This window comes from Neoarius graeffei, chromosome 28 (genome assembly GCF_027579695.1).
Source record: "Neoarius graeffei isolate fNeoGra1 chromosome 28, fNeoGra1.pri, whole genome shotgun sequence".
Lineage (NCBI taxonomy): Eukaryota > Metazoa > Chordata > Actinopteri > Siluriformes > Ariidae > Neoarius > Neoarius graeffei.
The window spans coordinates 1,203,318-1,212,948 of NC_083596.1; the positions used below are offsets into that span (position 1 = coordinate 1,203,318).

Here is a 9,631-nt window from a genome sequence, read left to right on the forward strand (position 1 = left end):
CTCTCTGCCTCGACTCCATCACTGACCAGCCAGATAAGTACACACACACACACACACACACACACCCTTCTTTATGAATCAATGGAAAAATCCTGCATACCTCTCCAACTCCAAGATTACGTCATCAATGCTTAGTCGGGACTAAACGGTTTTGTGTGTGTGTGTGTGAGAGAGAGAGGGAGAGAGAGAGGGAGACAGACAGACAGACAGACAGACAGAGAGAGAGAGAGAGACAGACAGACAGACAGACAGACAGAGAGAGAGAGAGAGAGAGCGCACGCGTCAACGTGGGAGGGTTTTAGGACCACGCGGCCCACCGGCACGAAAAAGACAGGCAGGCAGACAAAGGCACGAGAGAGAGAGAGAGAGAGAGAGAGAGAGAGATATCCTGCAGCATCCACACCCACCCCGCACGAGCTCCACACTGTCTGTCACACACACGCCTCACGCGCACCGCAGCTCTCCCGGTAAGTCCCGGTAACCTGAACGGTTTTCTCTTCATTACAGTGAACATGTGTTTAGGTCACATCTCTATTCAGTTTTTTATCTGATTAGTGCAGGTTTTGTGTCTCGTGCCATAGAATCAGACAGGTACAGTAAATTCAGTAAACCGTTAAACCCGTTATGTTTTGTTTATTTATTTATTTGAAGCTGGCTTTAATTTTGTTGTTAAACTAAAACGTCAGAAAGTCGACTAAAGCACCCCATTTCTAAAGGAGCTCAGTTTGTGGGTGATGAAGGGGTTAATCAGACCCCGCTCTCCTGCGCTGGGAGTTTAATTTAAAAAGCGGCGATGTGTCGGTTCCCTTTGATCTGCTGCTCAGTGTCGCTTTCTTCTCCTTCAGTGGGGTTTGTGGGCGCGCGCGCGTGCATGTGTGTGTGTGCGCGCGCGCCCGTTACAGACTGTAGCCTTTTAAAGTCCGCTGCTGCGCTCCGAGGGATGCGACCCAATAACCTCCACCTGAAGCCCCATGATATGTTCACATATTAATGAGCGCTGGAGTATGCGGGGGTTTGAAGCTGTGTAGCCCCGCCCACCTCCTGACACAATGGAACGCTCTCGCGCACACCTGCCTCGCGCAAGACTTCAGTGGCCCGTTAGCCGCATGCGAGCGCGCGGAGGGAAGCCGCGGGGACCCGCCAGCCGGCGCCAATTCACAGGGTTTATTCTAGAAACTGTCTGGAGAAGAAGTTCACGGGAAAAGAAGAATAAATCACTGCGAGTAAATTTACTCTAAAATAATTTCTCTCTCTTTTGTTTGTTGAATATGAAAAGTGTGCGTTGGTATTAGAATGCTGCTTCATCCTGTACTGGGGTGATGGACGACTAATGAAGTTTTATTCTGGTGTGTGTGTGTGTTATACTGTCCGTTAAAGTAGCAGATGTGTGTGTGTGTGTGTGTGTGTGTGTCTGTGTGTGTGTGTGTGTGTGTACTAGTTTCATTCTCATATTAGTACAAAGCAAGTGAACTGTACTACAGTAGCTCCTCCACTCCCTCGAGGCCCCACTGATCTCTGCAGCTTCCTTCCACACTTTAGTTTTCTTCATAACGTCTTTACACACAGTTAATGAAACCACAGTTACAAATTCATTTTCCATTTCTTTGCCTCAAAGAGTAAATGGGAATGAATTGTTGGTAGGATCTAAAGTTGTGAGTGGGAAACTGAAGAAACTTCAGACCACCCGTTCCACAGGACTGGTCCAAGGAATCATTCCATCCCATCTTTCAGATTCGCCACTTTTCCAGATCATACTTAATTTGCACAAATTGAGAAAATCTCTATTTAAACATCACGTCTTGGTGAAATTGTGACTCCGTGTTGTTCTTAGAAAATGAATGATCACCTCTCACATTGTCACTTGCGAGTGTGACTGTAAGCATATCTTTTGAAAGCTGCAGAAATACATTGGAGATTGTTGTTCCCTGAATTCTTCAGTTATTGCTTTTCTTTGTGGTTTAGTACCTGCTGCCACCAACAATAGACCCTGGTTCCCACTTTGCACCTCAGTTCCCACTTTGGTGCTTAGTCCACACTTTGGTTCCCTGTCACCGCTTAGGTTTTCTGTCCCCACTTTAGTTTCCAGTCCCCACTTTGATGTCCAGTCCCCGTTCCCTACTTTGGGCCCCACTTTGATCTCCGGTCCCTACTTTGGTCCCCGTTCCCTACTTTGGCCCCCACTTTGGTCCCCAGCCCCCACTTTGGTTTCTGGTCTCTGGTCCCCACTTTGGTCCTCAGTCCCCATTTTGGTTTCCGGTCCCCGTTCCCTACTTTGGGCCCCACTTTGATCTCACGTCCCCACTTTGATCTCTGGTCCTCATTTTGATCCTCAGTCCCCACTTTGGTCCCCAGCCCCACTTTGGTTTCCGGTCTCTGGTCCCTACTTTGGTCTCTAGTCCCCACTTTGGACTCCGGTCCCCACTTTGCTCCCTGGTCTCTGGTGCACACTTTGAGAACCACTGTACCATTACAGCAACACTGTCACAGTCATGAAACTCATTTACTCGTGCAACATGCAACTGGTGACACTTTTCTCTTCTCACTGCAGCTATGACAGAAGGAAGCGTGTAAAAACAGACAGATGGCTCTGCCCCAAAGTGTCCTGCTCAGCTTTAATATACTTGCTTTTAGCTCCTTTTTGCATTTATTCAGCATTTAAGGCTCAAAATGTACTTTTTTCTGTTTTCTTACATTTTTCTGAAGAAGCTGTGGTTTTCATGTCAGACTGAATCAATGTTGAAAACATGGCATTAATAGTGACTTTTTTTTTTCTCCACAAGAGATTCTTAAATGTTTTTTCTCCTCAAAATGGATGTTACATTTAAAAGTGATTTACAGTGGTGCTTGAAAGTTTGTGAACTCTTTAGAATTTTCTACACTACCGTTCAAAAGTTTGGGGTCACCCAGACAATTTTGTGTTTTCCATGAAAAGTCACACTTTTATTTCCCACCATAAGTTGTAAAATGAATAGAAAATATAGTCAAGACATTTTTCTGGCCATTTTGAGCATTTAATCGACCCCACAAATGTGATGCTCCAGAAACTCAATCTGCTCAAAGGAAGGTCAGTTTTATAGCTTCTCTAAAGAGCTCAACTGTTTTCAGCTGTGCTAACATGATTGTACAAGGGTTTTCTAATCATCCATTAGCCTTCTGAGGCAATGAGCAAACACATTGTTCCATTAGAACACTGGAGTGAGAGTTGCTGGAAATGGGCCTCTATACACATATGGAGACATTGCACCAAAAACCAGACATTTGCAGCTAGAATAGTCATTTACCACATTAGCAATGTCTCATCTCATCTCATTATCTGTAGCCGCTTTATCCTGTTCTACAGGGTCGCAGGCAAGCTGGATCCTATCCCAGCTGACTACGGGCGAAAGGCGGGGTTCACCCTGGACAAGTCGCCAGGTCATCACAGGGCTGACACATAGACACAGACAACCATTCACACTCACATTCACACCTACGCTCAATTTAGAGTCACCAGTTAACCTAACCTGCATGTCTTTGGACTGTAGGGGAAAACGGAGCACCCGGAGGAAACCCACGCGTACACGGGGAGAACATGCAAACTCCACACAGAAAGGCCCTCGCCGGCCACGGGGCTCGAACCCGGACCTTCTTGCTGTGAGGCGACAGCGCTAACCACTACACCACCCTGCCGCTTGCCATTAGCAATGTATAGAGTGTATTTCTGATTAGTTTAAAGTGATCTTCATTGAAAAGAACTGTGCTTTTCTTTCAAAAATAAGGAAATTTCAAAGTGACCCCAAACTTTTGAACGGTAGTGTATATTTCTGCATAAATATGACCTAAAATTTCAGATTTTCACACAAGTCCTAAAAGTAGATAAAGAGAACCCAGTTAAACAAATGAGACAAAAATATTATACTTGGTCATTTATTTATTGAGGAAAATGATCCAATATTACATATCTGTGAGTGGCAAAATGTCCATGAGGGTCTCTATGGCGCGTAAGTCCTGTGTCACTTTTTTTACCACGCAGCTGACTGATATGGACATGCTGTAGTGTTTCTGTGAAGAATCGAGTTTGATAACAGAAAGTAAATGTTCTAGGATCTGAGTAGAATGAGGACGGCTCACTTAGAACATTTAACATTGTCAGAAAGATATTAACGCTCCATCGTGCAGAATCTCTGCAGCCCGAAATTAGTGCTTATGTGACAAGAGGAGAAAGTGTACAGACCCATGACTGATGCTAATAACATGTCTGTCTGTCTCTTCCTGTCTCTCTGTCTGTCTTTCTGTTCCTGTCTCACTTTATTCGCAGGTGTTTATTATATTAACAGGTCACACAGAGAGACATTAGTGATTTAACAAATCCACTTAAAACCACCCTTCGTTAGCATTTAGCGATTATGTGGAAGCTTTATGTGCCAATTAATGCTGTAAATAATGGTTCATCAAGAAAACATGTTAGCATAGTTAACATTACTAACTAGTCTACATCCCACTTACTGATGTTTCATCCTACATGTCCGATTCTCTTACAGGGTCTGATTTCAGATTGCAATCAGACTTTTTGTTTCGTCCAAAACCTTTCTGTATGCTAACTCTGTATAATAAACACATTAATGTCCCATAGCGTGGAGAGTCTGTCAACTGTGAACTCACGAAAAGAGATCTTCTCTCCTTCTGTCCTAAAGAGGAAATTGGACACTTGCTTGTCTTCTGTGGATTTGTGGTTTGTAATTTCTATTCATTTCCTTTTTTAATGAAAAAAGGATGAGAATAATAGCTAATTGCTTTGAGACTAAAGCTGAAAGTCTGAATACTTCATCATAAAGGCATGTTTATGTAATATGTCAGCGATCACATGAACCTTTAGGAACATGATGCTACTTTGGCTCTGCTCCAAGTGCTTGAGTCTCAAATCAGACACTAGACACTCTATACACTACACTCGTACACTTTACATTTTGTACTTGTATCTCGTGGGGATGTAACCAAACACCGAATGAATAGATAGTGTGTTCTACACAGATACACAAATACCGATGCAGTTATTTATTTATTTATTTATTTATTTATTGTAAAGGAAGGTCACAGGGCATCTGGGTGAAAGTAGAGGTGTGTGTCAGCACTGGAATGCTGAGGGACACAACAGAAACATTGTGGGAGGTTTTTATTTACATGCAGGATCAAGAAAGGGATTTGACACGAAGATGTTAAATCACGTTCATTAACGTGAGCATTAATAACTGCTTATTAACTGAGTGTGAGGTCTTTACAGAAAAATATCAAACTAAGGTCTCGTATGAAAAAGACCTCGGTCTGATATTTTCCTGTAAAGACTGAGTAAGCAAGGTTAATCAGGAGTTTATTATATGGCTTTTTTATTTCTAAGATTAAAACAGAAGGTTATTATAATGAGGTGTGACGCTGCTTTCAGTCACGTCATATTTGTAACGTAGTTGAGTCACACATACAGAATAAATGACTCGCGGTGTCAAGACTGAATCTCTGTTAGCGGTTTCTGAACGCTCTTCGTTGCTCATTTCTTGAAGAACTTGGTGACTCTCGTTGGTCTTTTGTGTTTCGGCCATTTTTAATTCTGTTTTGATTTCCAGTTAATCTTTTTTTGTAGTTTTGTTTTTGTTTGTGTTTGTTTTTTGCAACATTGAAAGCCGGTGCCTTGGAAAGAATGTCTGTAATTGCCCACAGGCATTACAGGAGAATACTGCCTGCCAAGAAACCAATCAGAGCGCACGATTTTACCAGAAGTAGCTCGTGCCATAGAATACCATAAACATCTCATCTCATTATCTGTAGCCGCTTTATCCTGTTCTACAGGGTCGCAGGCGAGCTGGATCCTATCCCAGCTGACTACGGGCGAAAGGCGGGGTTCACCCTGGACAAGTTGCCAGGTCATCACAGGGCTGACACATAGACACAGACAACCATTCACACTCACATTCACACCTACGGTCAATTTAGAGTCACCAGTTAACCTAACCTGCATGTCTTTGGACTGTGGGGGAAACCGGAGCACCCGGAGGAAACCCACGCGGACACGGGGAGAACATGCAAACTCCACACAGAAAGGCCCTCGCAAGGCCCCGGGGCTCAAACCCGGACCTTCTTGCTGTGAGGCGACAGCACTAACCACTACACCACCGTGCCGCCTACCATAAACATAAAGATTAATATGGCAGTGTGTCACTGTATGATGCGTTTACAGCATTCATTCATTCATTCATTCATTCATTCATTCATCCTGAGTAACTGCTTGGTCAGGGACAAGCTGGTTTAAATTAAGCTACTCATTTGTTAATATTTGGGGGAAGAGAACCAACTAAATTTGTTAACCATTACAGGCAGGTTAAAACAAAAATAACAACATATATAAAAATAATAACATATATACTTGACCTATTCCAACCAATTATGGACATTTTGGGTTTAAATCAGAATACAGATATTTAAGCTGGGAGATATGATCATATAATATCATTATGGTTATAAATTGTGTTCTCTGATTGCCTGTGTTAAGATTTATAATGCTTTTTAATGTTAATTATAAATTCTGAAAGTAAACTGGGTAAAATTTTCTATTCTGAATATTTCAAATTGTAAAAAAAAAAATGTGCAGTTTACTTTTGTAGACATTAAGGAAAATGAAGTCTCATCAGAGTAATTTTATATTTTAAAATATAACTACAGTTTTCCTGACTTTTAATCGTGTATGAAGTGACTCAAAATATTGTAATGTGATATTTTTCTCACCTCGCCCAGCCCTAACAGATACAGACAGGATCATTACACACAGAGTCACTGTATTACTGGGGCCCCTTTTCCACCAACAGGGAACAGGTTCTGTTCTGGTTCATGAACCAAATTATGAACCGTTCACAGCATTTCGACCAAAAATAAACTGGTTTGGGACCTGAAAAGTTGTTTCCCAGCTGGAACCAAAATGTCACTGGTTTTTCCAGCATGAACTGTGACGTCAGTGGGCATGTCATTAAGAAGAAGCCTTTGTCACATGTACACTCAAGCACAGTGAAATTCGTCCTCTGCATTTAACCCATCTGAAGCAGTGAACACACACAAGTGAGCAATGAGCACAACACACATACCTAGAACAGTGGGCAGCTCTGCTGCAGCACCCAGGGAGCAGTTGGATGTTAGGGGCCTCACTCAAGGGCACTTCAGCCCAAGGCTGTGCCGTATTAACTTAACCGTATGTCTTTGGACTGTGGGGGAAACCGGTGCACCTGGAGGAAACCCACACAGAGAGAACATGCAAACTCCACACAGAAAGGCCCCCGTCGGCCACTGGGCTCGAATCCAGAACCTTCTTGCTGTGAGGCAATACTGCTACACCACCTAACACTAATGCTAACCAATACACCACCGTGCCCGCCATTATTAGTTTGGAGAGGAAGCAGAGTGCAGGGATGGAGAACGCAACAGAAAAGGAAACATCTTCAGCAAAAATGGACCGAAAACAAATATCTGTAATAACAGAACAAAAGCTCAGAGGTAATCAGAGCACACCGCCATCTGACTGCTGCTGTTTACTCCAGCTGTGCCATGCCCTCCGTTCATCATGCGTCCTTGATTACATCAGTTCTGATCAAAACTGGTGAAAACATGGGCCGGTTCTCTAGCAGGCACCAAGGTTCAAAGAATCCTGAATGGAACCAGTTCAAGAACCTGTCTCCTGTTGTTCGGAGAAAGGTATGAGAGAGTGTTATTGGGTCACAGTGAGTGTGTGTGTGTGTGTGTGTGTGTGTGTTACTCAGTGTGTTATTGGGTCACTGTGAGTGTGTGTGTGTGTGTGTGTGTATTACTCAGAGAGTGTTATTGGGTCACAGTGTGTGTGTGTGTGTTACTCAGAAAGTGTTATTGGGTCGCAGTGTGTGTGTGTGTGTTTTACTCAGTGTGTTATTGGGTCACTGTGTGTGTGTGTGTGTGTGTGTGTTACTCAGAGTGTGTTATTGGGTCACTGTGTGTGTGTGTGTGTGTGTGTGTGTGTGTGTGTGTGTGTGTGTGTGTGTGTGTGTGTCTTACTCAGAGAGTGTTATTGGGTCACTGTGTGTGTGTGTGTGTGTGTGTGTGTGTGTGTGTGTGTGTGTGTGTGTGTGTGTGTGTTACTCAGAGAGTGTTATTGGGTCACAGTGTGTGTGTGTGTGTTTTACTCAGTGTGTTATTGGGTCACTGTGTGTGTGTGTGTGTGTGTGTGTGTGTGTGTGTGTGTGTGTGTTACTCAGAGTGTGTTATTGGGTCACTGTGTGTGTGTGTGTGTGTGTGTGTGTGTGTGTGTGTGTGTGTGTGTGTTACTCAGAGTGTGTTATTGGGTCACAGTGTGTGTGTGTGTTTTACTCAGTGTGTTATTGGGTCACTGTGTGTGTGTGTGTGTATTGCTCAGAGAGTGTTATTGGGTCACAGTGTGTGTGTGTGTGTGTGTGTGTGTGTGTGTGTGTGTGTGTGTGTTACTCAGAAAGTGTTATTGGGTCACAGTGTGTGTGTGTGTGTGTGTGTGTGTGTGTGTGTGTGTGTTACTCAGAAAGTGTTATTGGGTCACTGTGTGTGTGTGTGTGTATTGCTCAGAGAGTGTTATTGGGTCACAGTGTGTGTGTGTGTGTGTGTGTGTGTGTGTGTGTGTTACTCAGAGAGTGTTATTGGGTCACAGTGTGTGTGTGTGTGTGTGTGTGTGTGTGTGTGTGTGTGTGTGTGTGTGTGTGTGTGTTACTCAGAAAGTGTTATTGGGTCACAGTGTGTGTGTGTGTTACTCAGTGTGATATTGGGTCACAGTGGTGTGTGTGTGTGTGTGTGTGTGTGTGTGTGTGTGTGTGTGTGTGTGTGTTATTCGGTCACAGTGTGTGTGTGTCTGTGTGTGTGTTACTCAGAGAGTGTTATTGGGTCACTGTGTGTGTGTTACTCAGAGAGTGTTATTGGGTCACTGTGTGTGTGTGTGTGTATTGCTCAGAGAGTGTTATTGGGTCACAGTGTATGTGTGTGTGTGTGTGTGTGTGTGTGTGTGTGTGTGTGTGTGTGTTACTCAGAGAGTGTTATTGGGTCACTGTGAGAGTGTGAGTGTGTGTGTGTGTGTGTGTGTGTGTGTGTGTATTACTCAGAGAGTGTTATTGGGTCACAGTGTGTGTGTGTGTGTGTTTTACTCAGTGTGTTATTGGGTCACTGTGTGTGTGTGTGTGTGTGTGTGTGTGTGTGTGTGTGTGTGTTACTCAGAAAGTGTTATTGGGTCGCAGTGTGTGTGTGTGTGTGTGTGTTTTACTCAGTGTGTTATTGGGTCACTGTGTGTGTGTGTGTGTGTGTGTTACTCAGAGTGTGTTATTGGGTCACTGTGTGTGTGTGTGTGTGTGTGTGTGTGTGTGTTACTCAGAGAGTGTTATTGGGTCACAGTGTGTGTGTGTGTGTGTGTGTGTGTGTGTGTGTGTGTGTGTGTGTTACTCAGAGAGTGTTATTGGGTCACAGTGTGTGTGTGTGTTTTACTCAGTGTGTTATTGGGTCACTGTGTGTGTGTGTGTGTGTTACTCAGAGTGTGTTATTGGTTCACTGTGTGTGTGTGTGTGTGTGTGTGTGTGTGTGTGTGTGTGTGTGTTACTCAGAGTGTGTTACTGGGTCACAGTGTGTGTGT

At 43.7% G+C, this 9,631-nt stretch overlaps 1 protein-coding gene across 1 annotated transcript in view; it reads left to right on the forward strand.

The window, feature by feature from the left end:
* Positions 1-364: 364 nt before the first annotated feature.
* The window catches only part of LOC132875878 (neuronal migration protein doublecortin-like), a 56,129-nt gene continuing 46,862 nt past the window's right edge, over positions 365-9,631 (forward strand). The window contains exon 1 of the mRNA XM_060913005.1: positions 365-467. The gene's annotated coding sequence lies outside the window, so the exon portion shown is untranslated. The remainder of the gene's footprint in view (positions 468-9,631) is intronic.